The sequence below is a fragment of the Onychomys torridus genome, chromosome 9 (genome assembly GCF_903995425.1).
Source record: "Onychomys torridus chromosome 9, mOncTor1.1, whole genome shotgun sequence".
NCBI classification, from domain to species: Eukaryota; Metazoa; Chordata; class Mammalia; order Rodentia; family Cricetidae; genus Onychomys; species Onychomys torridus.
Genome location: NC_050451.1, coordinates 50495960 through 50522425, shown reverse-complemented (window position 1 = coordinate 50522425; position 26466 = coordinate 50495960).

The window sequence follows — 26466 nt, the reverse complement described above, 5'->3', positions numbered from 1 at the left end:
ATTCCCATCTCAACTACAACTGTCAATTCTTTGGTCACACAGGAAAGACAACTACATATAAAACATGTAGGTCACAGGGTGGCTACAAAGACTTAAATATACTGTACCAGAGACCAGGGAGCTCCAAAAAGACCTTCCTTCATGGCAGGCAGAGAACTCTGTAGGAGAGTGAAACAGCAAACCTGCTGAAGGGATGCCAGGGGGGCTGGTACAGACCAAGACAGAGTTGAACAGAACCTCAAGATTCTGTCAAGCTGCTCAGGTGAGGTAGGGGACCATGGAGGCCCAGAGAAGAAAAAAGGTAAGCCCAGTGGACACAGATAAACAGGCTGATGGCAATCCACGAAGGCCAGGTCAGCAGCTTATGGATCACACTGAGCTGAAGGTCCTGGGACAGTGAGGAGCTCTCTGCCAGTCAGGTCCTTAAAGCACACACTAATGGCCAGATGATAGGTCCAACAGGGCTGTCAGTAGGGTAGTGTTAGGTGCCCTCTTTTGAGTGGGGTCCAGGTAAGGATGCCTCACTATCTGCAATCAATTCTCAAGCTCCGTTTTCCTGATATGGTTCCAATATGCTTATACATCCCAATTGGCTTTAATAGGTTTATAATTTTACAAATTTTTAGAAGTTCTTACTTATTCTTATAGGTGGTATAGAATGTGGTTGCCACCAAGGTGCAAAGTCATCTCACCTCTGTGTCTGCATTCAAGATGGAGTCAAATGCTACTTACAAAAGTGGAGTCACCCAGTGTGAGAGCCAAAGTTACATGTTAAACTTCAATTACTATGCCTAAGAGATCCATGAAACAAAAATGCCTCTGATCTGCAAGCCCATTGCCCTAGGACAGATAGTTCCTGAAATGCTGGAGGCTATTGTTTATGGGAGATAACAAGCCACATGTTTTCACTCCCCTAAACATGTTTGTTTGACCCATCTGCCCTGGATGTGCTTGATCACATATGAGCAGGAGGGTACGTAGGCAGGAAATACATCAGCATGTATAGCTTGCTCATGATTGGACCTGATGGTAAATGCAATGAATTATGATTTTTCCTTCTTTTTTTTTTTTTTTTTTTTTGTTGTTGTTGTTGAGTTGAGGATTGAACCCAGGGCCTTGTGCTTGCCAGGCAAGTGCTCTACCACTGAGCTAAATCACCAACCCTGATTTTTCCTTCTAAAGGCCTTGATTCTAGACCTTTTTTTTTTTTTTTTTTTTTTTTTTTTTTTTTTTTTTTTTTTTTTTTTTTTTTTCTGGAGAACTAGAGATGAACCTGGCCAGAGCCTATCTGCCTTGCCAATATTTAATTAAAACTTACTTCAAATTTGGCTTTAAATTGTGGTGGTGGTCTTATTCTTGACAAGTGGGATTAACACCAGGCCAGTACACAGCCTGAAAAGCCACTGTGTTCTACAATGTGGTGTGACTTGGAGAAGGCTGACCCAACATACATAGTCAGGTACCCACCATAGCACCTAGACAGATGATTCCTAACACTTGAGAACTTTTCTCAATCCCTGTGAGGTCCTTCTTTCATCCCCAAACACCTGCCAACCCCAGAATCATTTGCTATTGCACATAACCTTGTACTTCTCAACTTTTAACCAGAACCTAACTGGCCCTTAGCAACAACCAGGTGGTCTGCTGTGTTCGGTTCAATGCCACCTTTCCTTGGCTGACAAAATGCAGATCTCTTTATCAACAAATATAGAGTCCAGCCCACACCCAGCAACTTCTTCCCCTTGTTCTGGCTGCCAGGGGCCAACATGCCCAGACTAGCCTACTGTCAGGATGGCTGAGCCAGCAGAAGAAAGTTCTTATGACATGGCCAGGTTATTTACTGTCTGTCCATTCACTATCTAGCTCAACTCAGCACCATCTCTGGTGTGTGTGTGTGTGTGTGTGTGTGTGTGTGTGTTGCCGATTCTGAATGTGTCTTACTTACATACTTACATACCCACAGAATGGAAGTGCATGAACCAGAAAATTCTGAGAAAACAGTGCTCTCTAAAGTCTTTTGCTCTCTCACCAGACTGCTGGGTAGCCAGGGCCTGTGATCCCCTGGTGAGATCTGGGAAGCCTTCAGTCTCATAAGTCAAAATACAGTATCAGCAGCTGGGGAGGGCTTGAGCTGAGACCAAGTTCATGAAATGGTTGTATAGCCGGAGAAGCACACCTTTGCACACATCCTTGCGGGAGGCTGGGGCTGGTTTTCATTGTTGTCCTGTCTGCAGAGGCAACTTTCTCTCAGATCTGCCTGCTGTTGGGGACGCAGAGCTGCTTCCTATTTCACTTACACACCACTGCGAGGAAGCCGATCCTGGGTTTTCAGTTACCCTGATGCAGTGTTGTCTGTGAACACACGGCATAAAGAGGAATACCTTTCCTAACTCAACCCACCCTTGGGGCCATTAGAAAGATAGACCACAGTACTCTGCCCCGGAGTGACTGGAAACCAGCAGTCTGCAGTGTTCAGGGAAAGCCTGGAGTCTCCTTTGCTATAGATAGCTCCTGGCTTCCTGGCAGGTCACAGAGCATTTTGCATTTTTCAGGGCCTCTCAACATTCTTGGCTAATAACCAGCCCTGGGAGAACCTTTGCAGCTTGTGCTAAGTCTCACCCTGGAGAAAAGCAAGACTCAAAACGGATGGAGGAGATGGCTTCTGGTAGGCCGTCCACGCAGGCTGATGTCACCGCTACACAAAGAAGAATTACAAAGGTGAAATGTCTGTCTTTCCACTGAGTCCTTCACTGGGAAATACTTCCCCCACTGGCCTGGTCCAGATCAGTGAAAGCCTGTGCCATGTTGGCCCTTGATAGGAGAATTGCTGACTTTACCATATCTGTGCCCAGTTCTGCCTCTGACTATAGGTGCTGACTGGCAGGAACTGCCAGCGCAGTGCAAAAGCACATGGATCGGTCACACTTGGGAAGGGATTGCAGCCTTGGGAGACAGTGGTGAACATTTAATCACCCTCTTCCTTTGGTATGTCACTGAGCCTCAGGCTTCCGATCTGCACTACCAGAAAAAGGTAGTAGGAAGACTGTCTAGCCCTTATGTCACAGTACTCCACTGATGGCCTTTGGGCACCCCTGTCATTCCCTGTTATTCCCCGACACCTCCTAGGCACAACCTGCTCACTTAGTAACACCCCAACCTTACACATGCAGATTAACACCCAAGTGTCCTCCTAGCAGTGTCCTGTGGGGACACATTAGCTCTCTGTCATTGCCTGGGTCCCGGATTCAGGATCAGTCCATGTGGAGGAGTTGGGAGAGGGGACAGCTGCCTAGGAAAGTTTGGTGACAACAGAAAAAAAGACTTTTGTTTCTCTATCCCTGTCTGATAAGCCATCAGATGTTCCCACATATACATATCCATTATGATAGTTACTTAACAAAACAAAAACCAAGGCAATAATACTGTGAAAACTTTTATTGAACTAGTGTTTGTCCACAAACCAGGTACTGTGCTAGGTACATCCCTCACGCTTGTCTTATCTCATTCTAGGAGGCATGTAATGCAGCCACAGTATTGTTATGGGTGGGAAACTGAGGTGTGGGTGTTTAAAAAGACTTAGCACATTGATATAGCCACAGTGGGTGAGTACAAGGATGTACAAACTAGGGTCAAACCCAGAAGCCTATATCCTGAACGAAAGGTGGTCTTTGTGTGTACTGTATGCCCCAAATCCTAGAAAGCGCTTGGTAAAGACAAAAGTAGCCTCATGCATGAAGAGGTGATGAGGTCTGGTTAAAAAGAGGCTGCAGCAAAAGCTTTGCCGGTGAGGACAGAGAACTTGTGGGCTGCCCCATGGGCCACTGGGGCCCTGTCAGATCCATCTGTCTTTGCAACCAGGCTATCATTTAAAGATATGTGCTCTTTGGGGTGAAAAACCACCTGGACCCAGCAGTGGTGAGGACACGGGGTCTGTAGGTGTGGATCAGCCCTCTCTGTACAAGGTGTCAGGGAGGTGCGTTTAGTGGGCATGCTGAGAGAAGTGGACAGAGATGCCCTCCCCAGAAACAGAGTAGTAAGAAAGAAGTTGGGGCTCCAGAGCTATAGGGAGGCAACAGGGGTTTGTAGGAGGGCAAGTGACGAGCTTGCTCCCAGCCTCAGACACTTATAAAACTTAGTTTGTTTTGCCCTAAAGAAGTGCTATACAAATCACCAGGGCCAACAAGGAAGTCAGGACCCTATCACAATGGCAAACTCCAGTGTCTCATAACCACATAATTCACCAAGACCCAGCCTCTGCTTCAGTATACACACACACACACACACACACACACACACACACACACACACACACACACCCATGCTTGCAAAGGCACACAGACACACATGCACATGCACATGCACGTGCGCGCACACATAGGCCACTAAGTGTAAGCATGCGGTATGGCAAAATTTGGGTTTCTATGGACAGCTGTGTGACCCTAGGATTGACTTAGCTCTCTGCACTCCCTTCCTGAGCCTTGCGATGAATGGCGATATTTCCACAGCTGTTAACCCAGAGGAGAGCACAGAGCAGATATACAACAAAGTTCACAACTGTGTAATTTGCAGCTTTGAGACATCACATCACATTACTTTCATTTTTTCATAATGGCTGAACAGGGCTGGAGAGATGTCTTGGTGGGTAAAATGCTCACTCACTACACAAGCATGACAACCTGTGTTCAGGTTCCCAACACCCAGACTAAAGCCGGACATGGTAGCAAGCCTCTGTAACCCTATTGCCAGCAGGCAGAGACAGGCAGAACTTGGGGACTTGCTGGCTATCCAGTCCAGCAGAAACATCAAAAGAACCCTGTCTCCAAAAATAAGTGGGAAGGGTACTCAATGTCAACCTTTGGCCGCCACATGCACAGGTGAGTGTATTCCACCCTAGGACATGCATATACCATATATATTGAAAAATAAATAATAAAAGAGTAGAAGGGCCAGCTACATGGAACCTAAAATTTTATTTGTCTTAAAGGCAGAACAGGAAATGCCAGAGTTTTGATTCAAGTCATTTGGCCATTCAGTGTGACAATATCTGCAACTGTTGATTCACAGAAAATCTTAAGTTACATTGAGTTTCACAGATTACATTTCATACCTCACAGCACAATCCCATTTATACTTTCCAATATTCTGTTAAGTAGCAAACATGAGGTTCCTAGAGCTTGCATCCAGAGATTCTGTTTCTCTTCAGGGCCTTTTCCTTAGAATTCTGCTATAGCTTGGCTGCTTTGGACCTGCCAGTTTGCAAGCTATTCCTTTAAGGATTTCTCATCAAATACCTGAGCAAACTCCTAAGCAGCAAGAACTGAAAATGCCATATGATTTTCACTGTGTGTGTGTGTGTGTGTGTGTACAAGTCAATGCCTGTGGGTAGATGTGTGTGGAGGCCAGAGGTGGCTATAACAGGGCTTTGTCATTTGCTTTCCACATTATTTTTGGGGATGGGGTTTCACACTGAATCCAGAGCTCACTGGTTTACTGAGAATGACTGTTCACCAAGCACCTGGGATATTCTTATCTCTGCCTTCTCAGCTCTGGGATTGCAGGTAAGTGCCACCACACTGGATTTTTAAACTTTGGGATTTAGGGGATTGTATTTGTATGTCAAGCACTTTTGCTGTGGAATGTCTTTCTGTATGCTGTGAATATATGTTGCTCTCATTGGTCGATAAATAAAGCTGGCCATTGGCAAGGCAGAATAAGCTTAGGCAATACATTCAAACTGAAGACAGAGATGAAGAAGGGTGGAATCAGAGGAGATACTGTGAGCTGCCACCAGGAGACGCAAGATGTGAGAGAACAGGTAATACCATGAAGCCACATGGCAAAACATAGATTAATAGGAATGGGTTGAGCTCTAAGATCCAGCTAGCAAGAAGCCTGAGCCATAGACCAAACAGTTTGTAATTAATATAAGCCTCTGTGTGTTTATTTGGGACTGAATGACTGTGGGACCAAGGCAGGACACAGGAAAACTTCTGGCTACACACTTTACTACCTGGACCATATCCCTTGCCCCTCAATTCTCAAAATAAGTAAATACAATGAAAGTTGGGGTACCTCCACAGACAGGAGGTGATGTCTTGACATGATGTGGGGGGGGGTACCTGGAGGATGCTGGAGAGCAGAGTAGGCTGCTGGAAGAAAAGGGCTGCTATCAGGGAAATTTGCATAAGATATTGGATAATTTTGTTCTTAGCACTAATACAAACCCATCTAAAATGATACTCCATGTCAATGACTGTCCAGAGGACCTGGTGGCCAACTCAGAAGTGTATAAGTGTGCTATCCCAACAGGATCACCCCTGACTATTGTTTGATCTTGACACTGAAGCCTGGCCTAAGAGATAACAGAAAACTGAGTTAAAGGGTGGGACTTGGAGAGAACAGGCTTCCATGAGAATCTGGGAGGGTGGCTAAACACAGACCCGACAGGTCCCCATCCCTATCATGCTGGTCAGGTCAGTGACTCCTCATTCATTATGAACTTACAAATGTGCTATACTATATTGAGAAAAGCCTGGGGCTCTCAGCTGCTGTTACTAAATACATTTCAGGCAGCATTTTAAGGGCATTTGGAATTGGGTCAAAGAAGTCTTGGTGAATAGCGAGTGTCCTTACAGGACCATCTACTGTAGGACTCTACACTGACATTTTAACTGAACCTTAGTGTTGTTAAGTTAAGCAAGTTTTCTTTGGTAACGCAGGAGAGCTTATGCTCATTTGTGGTGGACAAGCCCTTGCAACAGGCTACACTGTAAAGCTCTGTGGTCCTGGCACACTCTGCACTCTCTCTCCCTAGAGAGGTTATTTGAAAGTTGCTTTTCATTTTCTTAGGCGTTTTTCTCCCAAGCCCAGTAGGTACAGGCATTTCTTCTGAGCCCCCTCTCTCCGTCTCCCTCTTTCCCTGAAGTTTTTGTAGTGGTTCCTTTAGCTTTAGATTTCTTTTTCTAAAATTGAAATCAATCACAGCTTCTGGCTGTAACACTGTCTCCCTAACCCTCTGTGGCTGTTGTTGGCCTGGTCTGTATATTAGCTGGAGTAACTGAGACCCTTCAGTTACTCTCCACTTAAACGTTAGCAGCCATGTTTACTCTTGGTAATTGTCGCTTGTTGCTTAATGCCATGCCCATCAGCATCTTTTTAACTGGTTCAGCAAGTCCTTGGCATCCACTGTTTGGATTCTTTGCTCTTCCCTTCCACAGCTTTGACCCAAAACAAACTCAATGCATGTGAGGAAAGGCTTGCCCTTACTTTTGTTTTGATTTGCTAATGCAGTTTGCTTTCTTCCCCCCAAAAGAAGAAAGTGTGTTTTCAGTGGCAGCTCAACCACCTTCTATGTAGAGGCCTTAGCTCTGCCCAGACCCTGGTCCATGTCACATCAGAAAGGGAGCAGGGCTTTGGTTACTCTTTTGGAGGTCGCCCCACCCAAAGAAACCCCACTGGGAATGGCCTCTGACGCTCTACCCAGCAGAGAACCGAAAACTGAAACTCACATCACAATGGATGCATGACTTAGTGTGTTTTGAGCAATTTTTCCTCACCTGCTACTGTCTTGGAAAGTTAATAGAGTACTTCCATCATGAAGTGTTCTGGGAACCCTTTCATCATGAGACATCCATTTGATGTGAGAGAGCCTGTCTAAGGTCAGAGGAGGCAGAGGAAAAACCTGGCAGAGTGGTTGGGTGCCAGAGACACGCAAAGCTCCTGACAGGAAGTGAGTAAAGAATGTACCAGAAACTAGGACAAGACACCATCTCCTCAGGAAGCAGAGAACAATGTCACTATCTCCACACTCTTCACTGCTTCAGGAGACTCAACACCTCAAACTCCAGAGTCAGTTCCAAGAGGACAAACATCATCTTGAAAGCCTCACACTTCTTCAGGAAAGCTGATTTTGTGTTCAATGTGAACAAGGGGAGGAAGGACAAGTCAAGGCCTTGTCCTTGAGTTTCACGGCCTCTCAGCTGTAAGTCTATTTGCTTGTGAACAGAGGTCAGGATTCTTCCCCTACACCACAGGGGAAAGCCTTCTGCTACGAAGCTTAAATGTGGGTGGGATGTGTAGGGTCAGGACTGCAGCCCAGTGATAAGAATTCTTACCTAGAATGTGTGAAGCTCTGGGCTCCATCCCAGCACTACTAAATAAATAAACCTAGAAATTCTGAGGACTGAGGCTTCATTGAACTGCTGCAGATGGACAAACTCCATAAAATGTAGTTTAGTCAGGAGAGGAGCTCTTGGGCTGAGTCCACAGAGTCCGTCCCCCATCCCTACATTTCTAGGAAAGCCCTGGAGAAGGGGGTGGATTATGTGCTCTCAACTGTGAGTGAGACTGTCTAGGGGTAGGGATCTGCCTGACACCCCCACACACCCCTGTTACAAATGCACACTGGTAGCACATGGTCCAGGATGGACATCACTGAGAACTCCTGATCAGTCCAGAAGACACAGGTATCCCTGTTATCCATGTCACTGGCCACCAGATCTCCACCCTCCAGTGCCCAGCTCTGTGACATCACCACCAAGTCTCCCAATGCAGCTGTTTTGCTACACAAATTATAACAAATTGTGCAAGTTTCTTGGAAAGTGTCTGAAGCACAGGGCTGTGCAGATGAGGGTTTTAAGGCTTACCGCTTCCTCCCACATGGCGCTCAGCAAGGAAGTCTGCTTGGGTCCCTCATGTGTCCAGATACAACTGTAAACAGCTGTGCTCCACAGTCACACCTCCCTTTGGGATTGTCACTGCCCAGTGGTCCCCCCACCACTGACAATGTGAGGCTTTCTCCTCTGTTTTCCTTGCACAACTCTTCCCTCAGCTCTTTCTTTAATAACCCTTTCTTTCCCACTCTCAACCTAAGTCACCGACTCAACAACAACACTGTTAAGTTTTTATGGATATTGTGTGACTTTATATCTCCTCATGGGGGAACACCCAGTAAAGTTTTGGAAAGATGTGTTATTTAATTTTAGATATAAACTATAATAATCAGAGACAATAAAGTCACTTTTTTTGATTAGGAAAATCATCTTCCCACTCTTATGTGAGTGTGCACATGTGCACGAGCTTACCTGTACATGTACCTGTCTCCTGCGGAGTGTATGTGTGCATACATGTGGGCCCTGTCATGAAGCTCTTTCTGAATCAAGTCAGTGCCTTCCCAGGACCCTGTGCTAGCCAATGGGGAATCCAACAAGTCAGCTGTAAGCAGTAGTTCACAGGGGTTCACAAAGGGACAACTGTGGGACTATTCCTAGGAGGCCAAGGCTGCGGGGGCCAACTCCCCACCCTTCCCCACACACAGGCTGTGCTGTTTATTCTATCAAGCCTGTTTATTCTTTCAACTCTGGTTTCTCAGCCAAACAACTCATCACACGCTGCTTGATTGTGGAGACGTACAGAAAATATCCAGCTATGGGAAGCACGATCCTGCTGATTCATCCCCTGGGGCACTGCTAACAAGCTGGTCTGGGGTTTCTCTTGACCTCAGTTTTTCAACACTTAGAGAACTAGTATTGCCAGTTGCTCTCATTGTTAAGCAAAATTGCTGACATTATTGGGAACTTAATATGATGATCTTCATCATTATCATCTCTCTCAGAACACATCTGACCAAACCAATCAGTTGACGAAAAGATTCAGATGTCCAGATCATGGTACATGGGCATTCAGGATGTTAAGGATAGAGTCATCCAACATTTGCCCAATATTTGCTGATGTAAACCTGGCTTCCAAAAACTATAAGTGTTTGACTAAATGGCACTTAACTTCAGAAAGGTCATGGCACCAAGTCAGAATTAACAAATAGCTACCAAATAGCAGACTGGATGAGGATGGCAGAGACAGTGAACTCAGTCTTAGATTCTGTGCTGACTGCAGAATGTGGTGCAAAAGACATGCCATCCCGGAGCCTGACTGCTCTCAACAGGAAAGTGAGGAAGAGTCATGTGAAGGTCCAAAGTGGGAAATGCATGCACACACATTTTCTCAAGTTATTAAACCCTTACTAAATGAAAACTCCTGGACATTCTTGTCCTATACAAAGTATCTTTAAAAGCTGTGGACTTGGAATATTTTTTAAACACATCAAGTAATGAATACTTTGATCAGGGAGTATTGACTTCCTAGCCAGATAATGGAAGATCTTGGAAATCCAAACCCCTCAAAGCAGACCAGTTCATGTGCCAGGGACAGAGTCATGCCCAGCAGACACTCAATAAACATTTATTGATACTGGGAGAATTTTGGAATTACTTGTGGTCATTCCTAAGATATTACACCATCAGCATGAAAAACTCAACCACCACAAAGAAAGCTGGGTAACATTGCTGCTTGAAAGACCGTATCTCCCCTCAGTGCAAACCTTACAAGACAACGGACTCATGAAACTAGAAGGCTACATGAAGACACTTGTTCTAGAAATGGACAAGGTCCTACCGACTTCTGTGCTGGCATTTTTCACCTAACATCCTGACTCCGAGAAGGAGGAATGCCAGGGCCATGTCTGTGTACAGCCAGAGCAACCCATCGACCATTTAGCAAAGGACTGCCAAAATTGAAATGGCACTTTGACAGACTGTATTACTCAAATGTCGTCACATTCAATGTGATCTCCCAGAAGGGAGCTCCCACACACAGAGGGGGAACCCTGAAGAGATCAGATAGTTCTTTCTTCCTTTCTTCTGTCTTCTTGGTTTGTCTGTTTCTTTCTTTCTTGTCCAGTTTGAGCATGCAATGTGACACTGGAGAGGCGACTCCAGAGGAGTTCATGTTAGTGCACTGAAATACACCTTTGCTTTTTTTTTTTTTTTAATCAACCCCCCCTTTCAGTCTAGAAACAACCGTCTGTCTCCACAGGCTTTATACATGGAAAGAAGAGAGAGCAAAACCTGCAGTGTTTAGAAAGGCATCAATTAATTAATGCTAACCTCTCCTTGAGATATCAAACAGAAACAAAGATACACCCTCCATCCTTAAGAGTAAATCTCTTATCTTTAAGAAGAAACACCTGTGTCTTTGTGGCATAAGACACTTTCAATATACACACATTCATGCACGCATGTTCACACACACACACTCTCTCTCTCACACACACACATGGGGGAGAGAGACAGAGACAGAGAGAGACAGAGAGAGAGAGACCCATAGATGGAAAGAAAGGCAGGCACAGGGACTATCCTCTGGCTTCCTTTCTTAGTTATTTCAACTTGTCTGGTACAGAGCAGAACCATAATAATAATAATAATAATAAGCCCTTTGTAAGAAATGAAAGTGTCTCCATGATAAGAAAGCTTAGCTGCAGATGGAGATGAAAATGTGGAATTTATGGGCACACAGCCTGAAATTTATTTATTTTCATATACTTTGTTGAAACTGCAGACCTGTTTGAGTCTATCCAGACTTTTCAGGCCTGCTTAGGAGAAGCTCTCAGCCTCCTGGGTTGCTTAGCGCATGGCTGTTTCAGAGTCTGCTGGCCTTGCCTCTAAGCAGCAGCACATAGGTTTCCTCTATTCGTGTGTTCCTGCAGACTGCCTGGACCATTTTTAGAGGCTATATTTGCTTTGTGATAGGTTAGTCTCCCTTTCAATTCATTCTTCTATGATGCACACATGTATCAAAACAGGGAATGGTACCCCACTGACATTCAGTTTTTATGTTCTTGCATCATGGTTTAAACAATAGCTTTAAAATTAACAGTAATGAGAGCCATTTTAGTTACTCTGCTAAGGTCCACTGCCTTATTCATCTGGCCATCATTATAAATGAAATATCTGAGACAGAGTAACCAATGAAGGAAAAAGCATGACTCAGCTCACTGCTCTGGAGGCTCAACATTCCACTGGAGCAAGCAGTTCCATCTCTACCTTGGAAGGAGGCTGTTACCAGATAACTATGAAAGGTTCATTCAACTCCCTTCATTTCCCTTCTGAGTGCAGTATTCCTGTTCCCATGACCCAAGGACCTCCATGTAGTCCCCACCTTTTAAAGCTGCCATCATGGACCCCTTGTACCACAACCTTGGGCACCAAGCTCCCAACACACAGATCACTGAGACATGCTACCCAAACCTGAACATCCACTTTCTACTTTATCCTAATGAGGTCTTGTGCTCCCTCTTCCCAGCCACCAGCAATAGCGTCACTGATGGAGGAGGGACCAGATCACCAGGCATGAAGATCACTCAAAATGTAATTCCTTCAGCTATAGTCCCAGCACGAGGGCTTGTGAGCATAAGTGTATGGCAAAAGGTTATCCAATTCCTGAATGAGAGAATGAGCAGATGGCACCAGGAGCATTTGAAGGATCTCAACTATGTATTCCTCATATTGGAATCCAATTGCTAGAACAGATAGGACATCAGGTAATGCCATCCATATAATGAAAGTCTCACCTTTTTATTTTTTCCTTTGTAAACTTTTAATTGAGACCTTTTTCACATATTATATTCTGATCATGCTTTTTCACCTCCCCTAACTCCTTCCAGATCTCCCTCATCTCCCCAACCCACCCAACTCCATGTCCTTTCTCTCTTGAAAAAATGAAAGAAAACAAAACACAAAAGCCAAGAAACACACACACACACATACACACACTCACAAAAATGGAAACCAAAATATACAATCAAAACACCAATAAAATAAAAATGCTCAGATAAAGAGAGATGCTGTAAAAAGTCTATAAAAGTACAATTGAGTTCCTATGGGGTTGGCTATCTCCTGCTGGTCATGGAGTCTGCCATTAAGTGTGATTTAATATACCCAGTAATACTCCATTTGAAAAAACTAATTTTTCCTTTGCAAGAGGGTGTCAATTGGAGATAGCATCTTGATTAGGCATGCGAGCTTGTGTCTACTTCCTGTCTCAATGCTGGGCCCACCTGGATCTGTGCAGGCCCTGTGCATGCTGCCACAGTCTCTGTGAGTGCACATGGGCAGCAGTCTTGTGTCTGGAAGACACTGTTGCCTTGGAGTTGTGCATCACCTCTGGCTCTTATAATCTATAATCTTCCCATCTCTGTTCTACATAGATCTCCGAGTCTTGAAGGGAGGGCTTTAATGAAGAGTCTCAGTTAGGACTAAGTATTCTAAAGTCCCTCACTCTCTCCACATTGTCCAGTTGTGTGACTCTATGTTAGTTCCCATCTACTGAAAGAAGAAGCTTCTCTGATGATGACTAAGTGAACACTCACCTCATTCAGGATTGTTTTTTCTGCCTTCATCCCTTTACCTACAAATTCCATAATTTCATTTTTCTTAGCTGAATAATATTCCACTGTGTAAATGTACCACATTTTTCTTAGTCACTCATCAGTTGATGGACATCTACACTGTTTCCAATTTCTCACTATTATAAATAGAGCAGCAATGAACACGGATGAGCAAGTATCTGTAGTAGGATGTGCAATCCTTGGGTATATACCCTAGAGTGGTATAGCTTGAGGTAGATGGATTCTTAGCTTCCTCAGAACCCACCACACTGATTTCCATAATAGTTATACAAGTTTGCACTCCCATCAATAAGGAATAGTGTCCCCTTTTCCCCACATCCTCAACACCATCTACTGTCATTTGTTGACTGGGATAAGAGGAAATTTCAATGTAGTTTTAATTTGCATTTCCCTGATGGCTAAGGATATGAACATTTATTTAAGTGTTTCTCAGCAATTTGTGTTTTCTCTTTTGAGAAGTCTCTGTTTAGATATGTATTCCCATTTTTAAAATTGGGGTATTTGTTTTCTTGATGTTCAGAGTTTTTAGTTCTTTATATATTTTAGATACTAACTCTCTATCAGATGTGTAGTTGGTAAAGACTGTTTCCCATTGTGTAGCCTGGCACTTGACCAAAATGATGGTGTCCTCATCTGTACTGCTTTTCAGTCTCATGGGGTCTCATTTATTAATTGTTGTTCTTAGTACCTGTGCCAATGTATTTAAGGCCATTCCACAGTTTCTCCTCTATCAGATTCAATGTACTTGGTTTTACGTTGATGTCCATGATCCATTTGGAGTTGATTTTTGTGCAGGGTGATAGATATGTATCTATTTGCATCCTTTGATATGCAGCTACCCTGTTTGACCCAACCATTTGTTGAAGTTGTTTTCTTTTCCCCCACTGTGTATTTTTGGTTTCTTTGATTAAAATCAGGTGTTTGTAAGTGGGATGTTGCCTTTCCTTAAAAAAAAAAATACTATTTTTTTTAAAAGTGAAGATCACATTCTTACATCGCTGCTGAACACAACTTAGCAGCTGTTATGTTACACAGCCTGCATTTCCACCAACAGCCAATAGTATCCCAAGAAAATGGAAGGTCTTGGAGAGCAGGCCATTTTCTGACAGACCTGTTTATAACATGTCCCTATGAGACAGTAAAAGAATGTTCAGCCATCCTTTTTCCTGCTTTCAAATCTAATGCTCTATTTGACCTCAGAAACATGCTTTTTGATTGGGAAAAGTTGCCTTATCTAACAAGACAATAGAGGCTGTGGAACAAGTTGTTGCAAAATAATAGAATAACATCAGCACATAAGCCATGTTGACTACCAAGATAAGACTTGGGGCTGGGGAATGTTGTGTGACATTCATGGGGAGATGTGCACAAAGGTCTACTCACCTAGTGAAATAGTGAGTTTTATCGAGGTTACTTATAAGAATATTGGTGAGAGATTACTTACAGGAGCAAAAATGACTCAAAGACAGCTGTATCACCAAAGCCCACTCCAGCATGGGTGACAGCCCACAAAAGCTGGAAACCTAGAACATAATCCACAGCCTGCAGGCAGCTTAACAGGCTTGAGAAGTGTCCATTATAGGGAATATAGTTGGTCTGAGCTTCTGTTGGGCAACTCAGCCTGTTTGAGAGTGTTTCTCAGCCATCCATACTGCTTATATATTCTCAGGGGGTGGGGGCTGAGAGTGAATCTGGTCAGTTTAAGGGACTTTGTGAAGCTTCTAGGTTGTTTACTTCCTGAGTCCAGGGAGCTCCCCTACCAGATAGAATGTTTCTCCCTCAGCATATTCTGTGTGTCCGCCAGCTTCTTAGACCATCCTACTGTCTCACCTCCCTTTGACATCTTGAGTCTTAACATGATTCCATCCTAGGTGGACAGTTTTAACTCAGAGGAAATTGCTACACAACAGGAATATGGTTCAGTGGGTAAAGTGTCCACTGTATACGATGAGGAACTGAATTGGATCCTCAACAGCCAGATGTGGCAGCATGTGGCTTCTTTAAACTCAGAATTGAGGGCAGAGACAGGCAGATCTACACAAACCATTGAGCTCCAGGTTCAGCAAGAAATCCTGTCTCAAAATTATAAAATTATCAAGGAAAACACCTAAAGTCAGCCTCTGACACACACACACACACACACACACACACACAAACACACACACACAGCAACCTCAGAGTCCCTTCAACCACAATGGAATATTATCCAGCCAAGGAGGAAAATTCTGCAATATACCATGACATGAGTGAACTTTGAAGGCATGATACTGAATACAAGAAACCAGTTACAAAATCACCAAGACTTCCTGCAATAGCTGAGAGGCAAAGCTGATAAAGAAAGTGTAGGCTGGAGCTATCTGGGCTGGGGAGCAGAAAATGGTAAGCTGTTTAATACTATAGGATTTCAGTTAGGAAGGACGAGAACAGAATTGAAATTGCTTGTGCAACAGTGAGCACACACAACACTACCGACCTGACATTGCATAAGGTTATAGCATGTGCTGTTACCACAATAAAATCATTTAAAAAAAATAGAGTTGGTGTAATCAATCCAGATGCATGTTGCAAGGACAAAGAGTGGCTTCTCTTAGAGTGAAACCCAAATGTGCACCCAGGCATCCACAGTAGGACCTAAAGGAAACAAACCCAAGGATGCCAACCTAACTGTGATGGACTTCAGACCATGTCACAGAAGTGTAATACAACTTAGCAGAGAGAGCACCCCAGCAGCCAATGGCCCTGTGATGCCCACTAAAAGCCAGCAGCAGCCTGAATTGGGTACACTGCAGGACTAGATACATACCTCTGTTGGAACTGGCTAGAATTAGGAGTACCCCCACATCTGACTTCCCAATGCACATGAAAATGCTGAGTGAAGAAATGCTCAACCTTATGTGTACTGACAAGTTTGCTGATGGTCTTAATTTCATTTCTCTCCTTTTCCCAAAACCTTTGTTTGAGGCCCTATATGTTGGGCCCCTTGCAAAGCCTGCTAAGAAAGCTATTTCACTGCCCCAGGGTAACATGTTCACTCTTCCATGCTGTAGTCCAGATTGCCCGCAGCCCAGCAGAGAATGAGCACTCACTGCATACAGCAAAGTGTTTCTATTTCCCCATAAACTTGATTAATCTACACAATAAAACAATGTGTCCTTATTTTCTCTCCCTTTTTTCTTTCCTTCTTGACCAGTAGAAACATTCTCATTTTTATAACAGCTGACATGTTGATGTGGAGTGCTGACAGAGACAGAACATTAAATCCAGTTGAATTTTAACGCCAAGTCTTTTACCAAGTCAGATGAAGCTGCTCCCAACTCCATGAGGCCAAATCCTGGGATCCCCTGGTTTCTTCAGAAGTCACAGCATTGTCCCACCTTCTCTCTAACTATTCAATGCTATAAAAACTGAGAAAGTCCATTCATTTACAAAATTACTCTGTTAACCTGACACTCAAACCATACCCTAAAAATGAAAGTACACAATACCCTCGAACACATAGCCTTCCATCCTAGCTTCCTTGTGAAAATGACCTTTCACTTGGAACAAGTTATTGTCAACCTTCAGGTACCATCAAAACCAAAAGAACTTGTCTTGAAGACACAGAAATAGGCTGTGTTTCACTGTGCCCCAAGTCAGTCACGATGACCGGGGCCATGAGTTGAGGTGACCATTCTAAATTCCACACAGACCTCATACTCAAGTATATTTAGAGGAAGTCCCTCGAAGCTTTCAGGGTTGCTGTCTTCTGCTGAGCTATGTGTTACTATCTTTGTTTGGTTTTGTTCCCATGAACTCTGCAGCCAGTCTAAGCCAGCTCCATCCATCCTAAAACTCTAGTCTTTCCAATTCAGGCAGTATCCTTACAAAGAATAACTCTAGCATGCCCAGCCGAGGAGACAGTTATGACAAGCACAGAGAAATCTATGACATGTTTAAATAGCTAAGGAGTCAGCTACTGGGAAAAGCAGGAGAATTAAATGAAAATGTCAACTTTCAAGTTAAAAAATCCGAGCAAGTGACAGGCAGGGAAGGAGAGAGAGGGGAGCTGGAGGGGCTGACAGTGCCTGTCCTGAAAGACCCATTTGTTCTAAGAGCTCTCTCCTCCCCTGCCTTTCCCTCCCCCTGTCATGTTGGCTAACACACAGCCTCTTGTGATCCCTTCTGCCTTTTTGTGGTTTGGATGTGTGGTATATGGGTGTGTTGGTGTGTGCATGCTGGCCCATGCTTGTACATGTGGAGGCCAGAGTTTGTGTTGGGCCTCCCCATCCCTAGATTCTACCTTGTTTTCTTACCATTTTGGCTAGAATGCTGGCCAGTGAGCCTAAGACCTTTCTGTGTCTGTATTGCTGTCCCAGTGCTGGGGTTACAGACTTGCTGCTGTGTCTGGCTCTTACATGGGTGCTGTGAACCCTAACTAGTGTTCACACTAGTGCAGCAAACTCTTATTTATGAGCCATCTCCCCAGTCCTGTTTATTATGATTTGGATATAGATGCTCACCAGTGCAACTATCCAACAGGAAATAAAATCCCTATTTTTATGTGACTGTTGCCCCATGGCAAAAAGGGAATCCAGCACACGGGCCATGTGGAAATGCTTTAGCCAAGCTCTAAATCTGTGTTTCAGATGGGTTCTTTCAGTCTGTGTCACTGTCCTTTACATCAGAACACATTTAGAGTAGTGAGTGGAGATGCCCTGTTGGCATAGCCCAGTGTGCTCACAAGGAGCAGAGGATCAGGGTAAGTGTTTTCTTTCTACGTTCTTTTTGGCTTTTAGGGATTGCCAGCACCACTCTGGGGAAGGGCTTCAGAAACACACCATACACTAGAGGAGAATGGTTGTGTCTGGACAGGATACCTGGAAATAATCTCATCAGCCTTCCATGTGTCTAACTGAAGTCTCTCAATCCTTTCTTTCCTGTGTTTGAATCTCTCCATCTTTCTAGGGAGATGCTAGAGTATATAGGAAGTGGGAGGTTCACTGAAGTGATAATCCATGGTGTAGCTTCCAGAAGGTCATTGACCATGGGTTTTTGTATTTATGTGGCTGTTTGGGCATCACCCAAACTCCTGAAGTAACCCTTCACTCAAGCTCTGTAAGCCAGGCCAATGAACTCATTGATTTACCAAGCTGGATGTGGGAATCCAGTTTGGTCTGTGATCAGTACCGTATCTGGGGTGAATATGAGGCAGGCTAGAAAGATGGAGAGAATTAAAACATGAGAAAGAAAGGAGGAAAAATGAAGGTTCACAGCTAGAAAAGAAAGATGTGATTTTTACACATGATTCATGGCTATTTTAACATTCTTACATGAAATACCATAATATAGAAGGAATATTGTCTCTTTAACATCAACTTTCACAATGAGACAGGGGTAGGGGTTGGGAGAGGATGTGTGCAGGTGTGCATGTCCATGCTTAAACACAGAAGCCAGAATGAGGCCTCGGTGTGCTCTTCTACCACTCTCCACTGTATTCCTTTGAGACAGGGTCTCTCAGCAAGCCCTAGCAAATCTCTCTGCCAGCACTGGGGTTATAGGTGTGTGTGTGTGTGTGTGTGTGTGTGTGTGTGTGTGTGTGTGTGTGTTCATGCCCAGCTCTTTGCATGGGTGCTGGGGATTGAACTCAGGTCCCTAGGCTTTCTTATCTGATCCAGTTCCCTTGCCTTCTGTGCTGGAATGACTGGCTCAGCTTGTGAGGGTGAGAATCTCCTTTCTCTTCCCATCCCCCACCCACAGAGGATTTCCCATCTTTCTAACCTCTCTCAGAGGACATTTGTCCCTTCCCTTCTCTAGTGTTCTGGCTCCTCATCAATCTTCTGCAGATCCTTGTAGACAAATTCTTAGCCTGGATTTCCCTGTTGGAGTCCATCCAAACATTCTCCATGTATTTGAACATCTTAGGCACTTCAAGGTATGAGAAACCTGACATGCATGAACATTAGTCTTCAGGTCTTCACCTCTCACACTACTTTCTGATGACATCACCTGTTGGCACACCTGCACCAGCCTTGAGTGTTTCTTGGCTTATCTTTTGCTGGTATCTTCCAGTCAACCCTTCAGCAAATCCCCTAACTCTGCCTTCATATGACATTTTGTGTCTTGCTGTCCTGCTGTCCTTCTCTGTTCTTTTCCTCACAGGGGCTGGGGGGACAGGGGAGGCTGTTGTCAGGGGCCTATGAGATGGCAGAATTACTTGGGTGGACATTTGGTGAAGCTATGAGGAGTGCTATCAAGCTAGTCTTCTTCTCCTCCTCCTCCTCCTCCTCCTCCTCCTCCTCCTCCTCCTCCTCTTCTCCTCCTCCTCCTCCTCCTCCTCCTCCTCCTCTTCTCCTCCTCCTCCTCCTCCTCTTCTTCTTCTTCTCCTCCTCCTCCTCCTCCTCTTCTTCTCCTCCTTCTTCTCCTCCTCCTCCTCCTCCTCCTCTTCTTCTTCTTCTCCTCCTCCTCCTCCTCCTCCTCTTCTCCTCCTCCTTCTTCTCCTCCTCCTCCTCTTCTTCTTCTTCTTCTTCTTCTTCTTCTCCTCCTCCTCCTCCTCCTCCTCTTCTTCTTCTCCTTCTCCTCCTCCTCCTCCTCTTCTTCTTTTTCTTCTTCTTCTTCTTCTTCTTCTTCTTCTTCTTCTTCTTCTTCTTCTTCTTCCACTCCTTCTCCTTCTTCTTTTCCTCATCTTCCTTCTCCTCCTTCCTCTCTCTTTTCTTCTTCTCTACATCAAATGGTCACTAAAAAAAATACCCAAACAAAGCAAAATGAAAGAAAAAATATCCACAAAAAATATTTTGAGATTGTTCTGTGTTGGCCAACTACTCATGGTCTTGGGGCCTGTATTGGTGAAATTATTAAGACCACTCCACATAGTTAAAAGGGAGGTTTATTTTGTGGGGTAACTTACAAATGAAGGGGTAGGTTGCAGGGTCTGGCAAAGGTATAGGGCAGTCCGGCGGTGTTCTCTGGAGAACTCTGCTCGGTCTCTTCCTGCGTCCCGCGTCCCGGAACCAAGAGAGCCACCTCCTCCTGCTCCTCGGTCTTCCGCTCCCTCCTCTGCCCCGCCTTGTGGGCGTGATCATTACTGAAGCCTCAATGGAGGTTGGAACTTCCAGGCCAATGCTGGGATGGCTATCCACTACAGGCCTGCCCTGAAGTGCAGTTATTATATGCAGCAAGACTTCATTGGAGAAAACTGATTTTCCCTTTCCAAGTATGTATAAATTTCAGATGGATTCTTGGTTAGGGATGGGACCTGTGTCCACTTCCCCTTCTCAGTGTTGAGACCCCAACTGGCTTGAACCTATGCAGGTTCTGTGCATGCTGCCATAGTCTCTGAGAGTTCACATGTGCATCAGTCTTGTTGTGTCTGTAAGACTCTGTGTCCTTGGTGTCATCCATCATCACTGGCTCTTACAATCTCTATTCCTCTGTTTCTGTATAGATCCTTGAGTCTCAAAGGGAGAGGTTTGATGAAGATAACTCATTTAGGACTTAGTGCTCCAAAGTTCCTCTCTACACACTGTACAGTTGTATGTCTCTGTGTTAGTTCCCATCTACTGCAAAAAAAGTTTCTTTGATGTGGGTTGAGTGAGATATTGATCTATGAGTATAGCAGTATGTCATTAGAAATCATTTTATTACTTCGTTCCTTTAGCAGAATAATAGTATTGGATTTTCCCCTAGGCCTATGACCTATAGATTCATAGGTTCTTGGTCACTTTAGCACTGTTAAGTATGGGTTCCCTATTGTGGAGAGGGCCTTAAATCCAACCAGGAAGTGATTGGTTACTTCCATGATATTTTTGCCACGATTTTACCAGCATATCATCCATGCAGGTCTTCATTGTAAGTTGCAGGGTCTGTAGCTGGGTGATATTTAGGATTACCTTTCTCCACCAATAGTATGCACAGTACCTTCCATCACCATGAATGTTAGTAGGGGTGAAACTTCTAACTAGTCACCTACTTGACTTCACCCTGGACAATGAAATAAATAACTATTGTCTTCAAGAGCCTTACTGCCAGGATGTGGAGAGCAATCAATAGCTTTGGCAATAGCCTATGATGTTGGGAGTTTCCATTGGGTCCTTTTGGCCAATGACTGAAAAAGATATGACTCACTCCTGGCACTGTAGGTTTTAGTTGGTGGCATAAGATGTTTAGTTGGAGTATTATTGCCCCAATAGATGGTGATCTCATTTACATCTTTCATATTTTATACATTAGTATGTATATATTTTAGGAAGTTTCTGCAGTAGTATGTTTTCATATGATTGTTTGGGACAGAGTTTATATAGCCCTAGCTGTCCTGGAACTCTCACTATAGATCAGGCAGGCCTCAAATCACAGAGACCTACCTGCCTCTGCCTCCCAAATGCTGGAATTAAAGGCATGCATCACCATGCCCAATTTTTCTTTTTAGATTTATTGATTTTATTTTTCTATATATAGGTGTTCACTTGCAGGTATGTCTGTGTTCCACATGTGTGCCTAGTGTCTGCAGAGGTTAGAAGGCAGGGTCAGATTGCCCTGGAAGTGGAATTATAGATACTTATGAGTTGTCCTGTGGGTGATGCGAACTGAACTCTGGTCCTATGCAAAAGCAGCCAGTGCTCTGAACTGCTGAGAGAGTGGACAATCTTCTCTTGTTCCTAATTTTAGTGGAAATGCTTTGAAATTCTCTTTATTTAGGTTATTGTTGGTTGTTAGCTCCATACAAAAAGACTTACAGAGTAAAACCACATGATCATCTCATTAAATGCAGAAAAGATCTTTGACAAAAATCCAGCATCCCTTCATGATAAAAGTCCTGGAGAGATTAGAGATACAAAGGACATACCTCAACATAATAATAAAATCTATCGATAGCAAACTAGTACTCAAATGGTTGAGACCTGATGAGTAAGGCAGGATTAACAGACAAATGACTGCCGTTACAACTACTTCCTTCTCAAAGGGACAGCCACAACACGGCTGCTTCTCCTCCTTTTCCTTAGGTGTCAGACTTGGAAGTCAGTCCTTGAGTTTTGCAAAAAAGGTTTGGGTCAATTTCTTGAGCAGAGAGGTAAGATGATGACTGAGAAGCTGATAAAAAAAATTATCTCAGCACCATACTGATAAAAGTACATGGCTTTTTTTTTTTTTTTCTGGGATTTTAAAAAGAAAGGAGGGTCTGGGGAAAAGTGCCATGCTCAACAACTTAAAATTACCTCCACATGACCACAAAGCCTAGAAATGTTTGGAGGCTATTGCTGCAGAACAGACAGTGGTACTGGATTTGTGTGTGTGTGTGTGTGTGTGTGTGTTATAAAGTGTGTGTGTATATATATCCCGATTTTTTTTAAGTTTAGCTGTGCTTGTCAGTGTTAGAAAAATGTGCCCTGCTTTATCATGTTGAGTTGGCATGGTACAGGAACTGACAGCCATATCAGTCTAGAAAAGTTAAATTCAATTGCTTTCCAACTATATGGGGGCAATGCACTGTATTAAATATGCAAGGTCCTATCTATGTTGGTTTGATTACAAAATATAATCAAAATTCTCTAAAAAATGGAAACCTGAAGAGTGGATGATGCTGGGAGGCTGACCCCTGCACAGCAGTCCACACACCCATGCCACTCCATACACCACCAAATGGCCAGCTCATCTCAATGCTTCTCACCACATGTTTCAATTCAGATATAAACAGCACCCACTTACTAGGTTTAGCTGTATGACTCTAGACTTAAAATCAAAATAAACAAATTCTTTAATAAACCATGTCATAACCAGGAAACGTGGTAGATAGTCAATTAAAAATCATGATTACAGGGGTTGTAAAGCAATTGCCAAGCAAGCAAGGATCCCCAGCTGGGCATTGTGGGAGACAGAGTCAAGTGGATCCCTGTAGCTTAATAATCAGCTAGTCTTGCCAAATCAGTGAATTCTAGTTCCAGCAAAAGAGGCTGTGTCAAAAAATTAGGTAGAAAGTGATTATGGAAGTCACCCAACATTGACCTCTGACCTATACACACAATCAGTTAATCAATCTGCATGCATGATGACTGAGGAGCTGATAAAAAAAATGGTCTCAGACCATACTGATAAAAGTACATGGTTTTTTTTAATGGGATTTTTAAAAACTTTAAATGAAAGGGGTTTGGGGAAAAGAACCATGCTCAAGAGCTTTCAATTATCTCCACATGACCACAAAACCTAGAAATATTTGGGGGCTATTGCTGCAGAACAGACAGTAGTACTGGATTGTGTGTGTGTGTGTGTGTGTGTGTGTGTGTGTGTGTGTGTGTGTGTGTGTGTACACATATATACATTCCCCCTACATGTGCACAGAGGTACATATATGCATCAGAAACACATGTATACATAGATAATGCACCCACACACACACACACACATACACAGAGTAACTCTTTCAGAAACCATTTACCATTGTGGTGAAACACTCCTGGGATTAAGTTAACTACGAGAAAAAAAAAAAAAACGTGCTTGGATTTTCACAGGATGTGTCAGAAGTTCTATATGTAACTTCATCAACTATATATCAGAGAACTCATTTGCCCTTAGTTTCACTAGTAATTGATACTGCAGGCTTTTAAAGAAATTGATATGTGAAGATTTTCTCTAACCCCAAATACAATCTATAGGCCATGTACAGAGTTGCTAAGACTCTGGGAACCATTATCCCATTCAGGTTTGAGGAGATAGAGTTCAAAATAGAAAGATCTGAACCACTGGGGATCCAACAGTCTACAGGCAGCAAGCAGACCAAGATAGAGCCTGGCTTGCAGTTCAAGTGGGGATGGTCTAAGTCCTCTAAATAAAGAAAAGTACCCCCAGACAGCAGCAGAGTTGTGGAGATCTTGGACCTGTGGTAGCTAGTGGCTCCTTGCCTCTGAGATTAGCATTGCTGTTGATGGTGGCAGCCATGCTGCCAGCTCTCTGCCTTTTGTGTGTAATCCCTGTTTGTTCTGTCATTGTGCTTGGGTATAGCTGAAGTTTTCCTGGTCCTGCCTGGTCAGGACAAATCTCTCTTACCTGCCAGTCCCACAGCCAAGTAAACGCACAGAGACTTATAATACTTATAAACTATATGGCCATGGCAGGCTTCTTGCTATCTGTTCTTAGATCTTAAATTAACCCATTTCTATTAATCTATACATTGCCACATGGCTTGTGGCTTACCAGTATCTTACATGTTGGTACTCATGGCAGTAGCTGACTCAGCCTTCCTGTTCCCAGAATTCTCTTCTCTGCTTGTCCCACCTATACTTCCTACCTGGCTACTGGCCAATCAGCATTTTATTTATACAGAGTGATATCCACAGCACTTGGATCTAGAGTTGTCTCTTTAAAAGCCACACCAGGGGTTGCAGTTGAGAACCAGGATGTGGTGACATCATCTAAACCACGGGCTGCTTTCAGTGGAGTCTGGACCTTGATTCTGATGAGGTTTTCAAAGGCAAAAGTTGTCCTGACCACTTCTCTGGAGTCCCATGCCTAAAGTAAACAGGATTAAACACTAGAGGGAAGAGGAGGACCGAACCATCCAGTGCTGCCTTTTGCTCACATCCTGACCATCTTGCTAATCCCCAGAGGTGGGCACTCACCACAGGGCATGGCTGTCATCTCAGTTTCCATTGCTCTCGGCATGACTATTGAGTGACATCTCAATTATAGCCCTATTGCCCTTGATTGCAGGGACCATCTGAACCTTTGAGAACTCACTCTTAATCTTGCCCAGAAAATATAAGATCACATTCCAGTTTGGTGGTTGAATGTACCCAGATGGTTCTTGGGGCCAAGATGCTGTGGCTCATGAACTTTTGGGGGCCATATGCTTGCTGAAGAAAACTGAGATTTAGCCACTTGGAAAAGCTGACCACAGGGCTGAATCCTTGGGGCTGTTTTTATGGAGCCTAACTTGAAGGCTGCTGCCTCACTGTTAAAAAAGAAAGAGCCTGCATGGGAAGAGCCAGGATAGACCAAGGAGACCCGTCCTCAGACCTGCAGAGTCTATCATCTGGAAGTACCCAAGCAGCTAGAAACAGTCCATTTCAGTAGCTTCAAACAACAACAATAACAGCTTCTTTCTAGAAGCCTACTGTGTCATGTGATATTCCTTACATTCCATTGTGATTAGAAATGTCTAGAACTTCATGGATGAGATGCTTTAGACTGACGTTTGGAGATGTAAATACTCCCATGATGCCTTACTGCACAGGTGAGAAGGCCAAACCTGAAACTTCAAGGTTTGTAAGAATTAAAACCTTGGTTTTTCTAGCGAAGACACCTGAAAGAGCACAGAGGCTCCCAGAGAGGGCTGTAACTCTCTGACTTTCCTCACTCAGCCCCTGCATGGTCACCTTAGATCTCAAGATCTTTTCCTCATTCATCATAAGCTTTTGTCTCTTATCTGAAGGAAGACAGGTAAGATGTCCTGAAGCAGAAGAACCTCACTGGACACAAAGCCCTCTTTTGGGTTTTAAAAGCAGTTCACCATTGTCATAACACAAGCCAGGGCATCATAGTTCCTGGGTTATGATTTTCATGAACAAAGCCTCCAAGTGGAACAAACCAACTGATATTCACATCTTCTTCTCCAACTTCTGACACTGAGTTTTGCAAATAGTAGATGTGATTTTGATTCAAATACATGGAGATGTCTCTATCTCCCTACCCCATTACCTTAAAAAAATAGACACTAACATTTCAAAGGTAAAAATTAAAATATAGAGGAGAAAGTCTCCAGGGCCATAGTACCCACCTAAAACAGGCATACTGAGAAGAACAAAGAATGAAGCCCTGACTCCATGTGACAGCTCTAACAAGCATCAGGTGACAAGTCACAGTGCATCAGTGCTGGGAGACTCCAAGGAGGATCCATCTCTGAGGCATAATACAAAGAAAGCCTTAAAGCAGAACAGCCATAAAGAAAGGCTCCTGTCAAGCCAGACCCAGCCTAGACACTAAGTCTCACCAGGGAATTTGAAGTGTATAGTACACTCAGGCAACCAGCACAACAATCCCCACTCCAGCTCAGTTCCTAACTGTGTTGATTGGATAACCTGCCTAAGGCCCCAGCAGTGGGAAGTGAGCTCATTTCTAAGGATAAAGCTTCACTCCCATGTGTATCTTCTGCCTTATTGGTGGCAGCTTCCAGCAACAGATAAAGGTACATATAATACAAAATAAATCAACAGAACACGGTACATCAGGAGAACATCAGTAGAAACAGGCTTGGCAGCTAT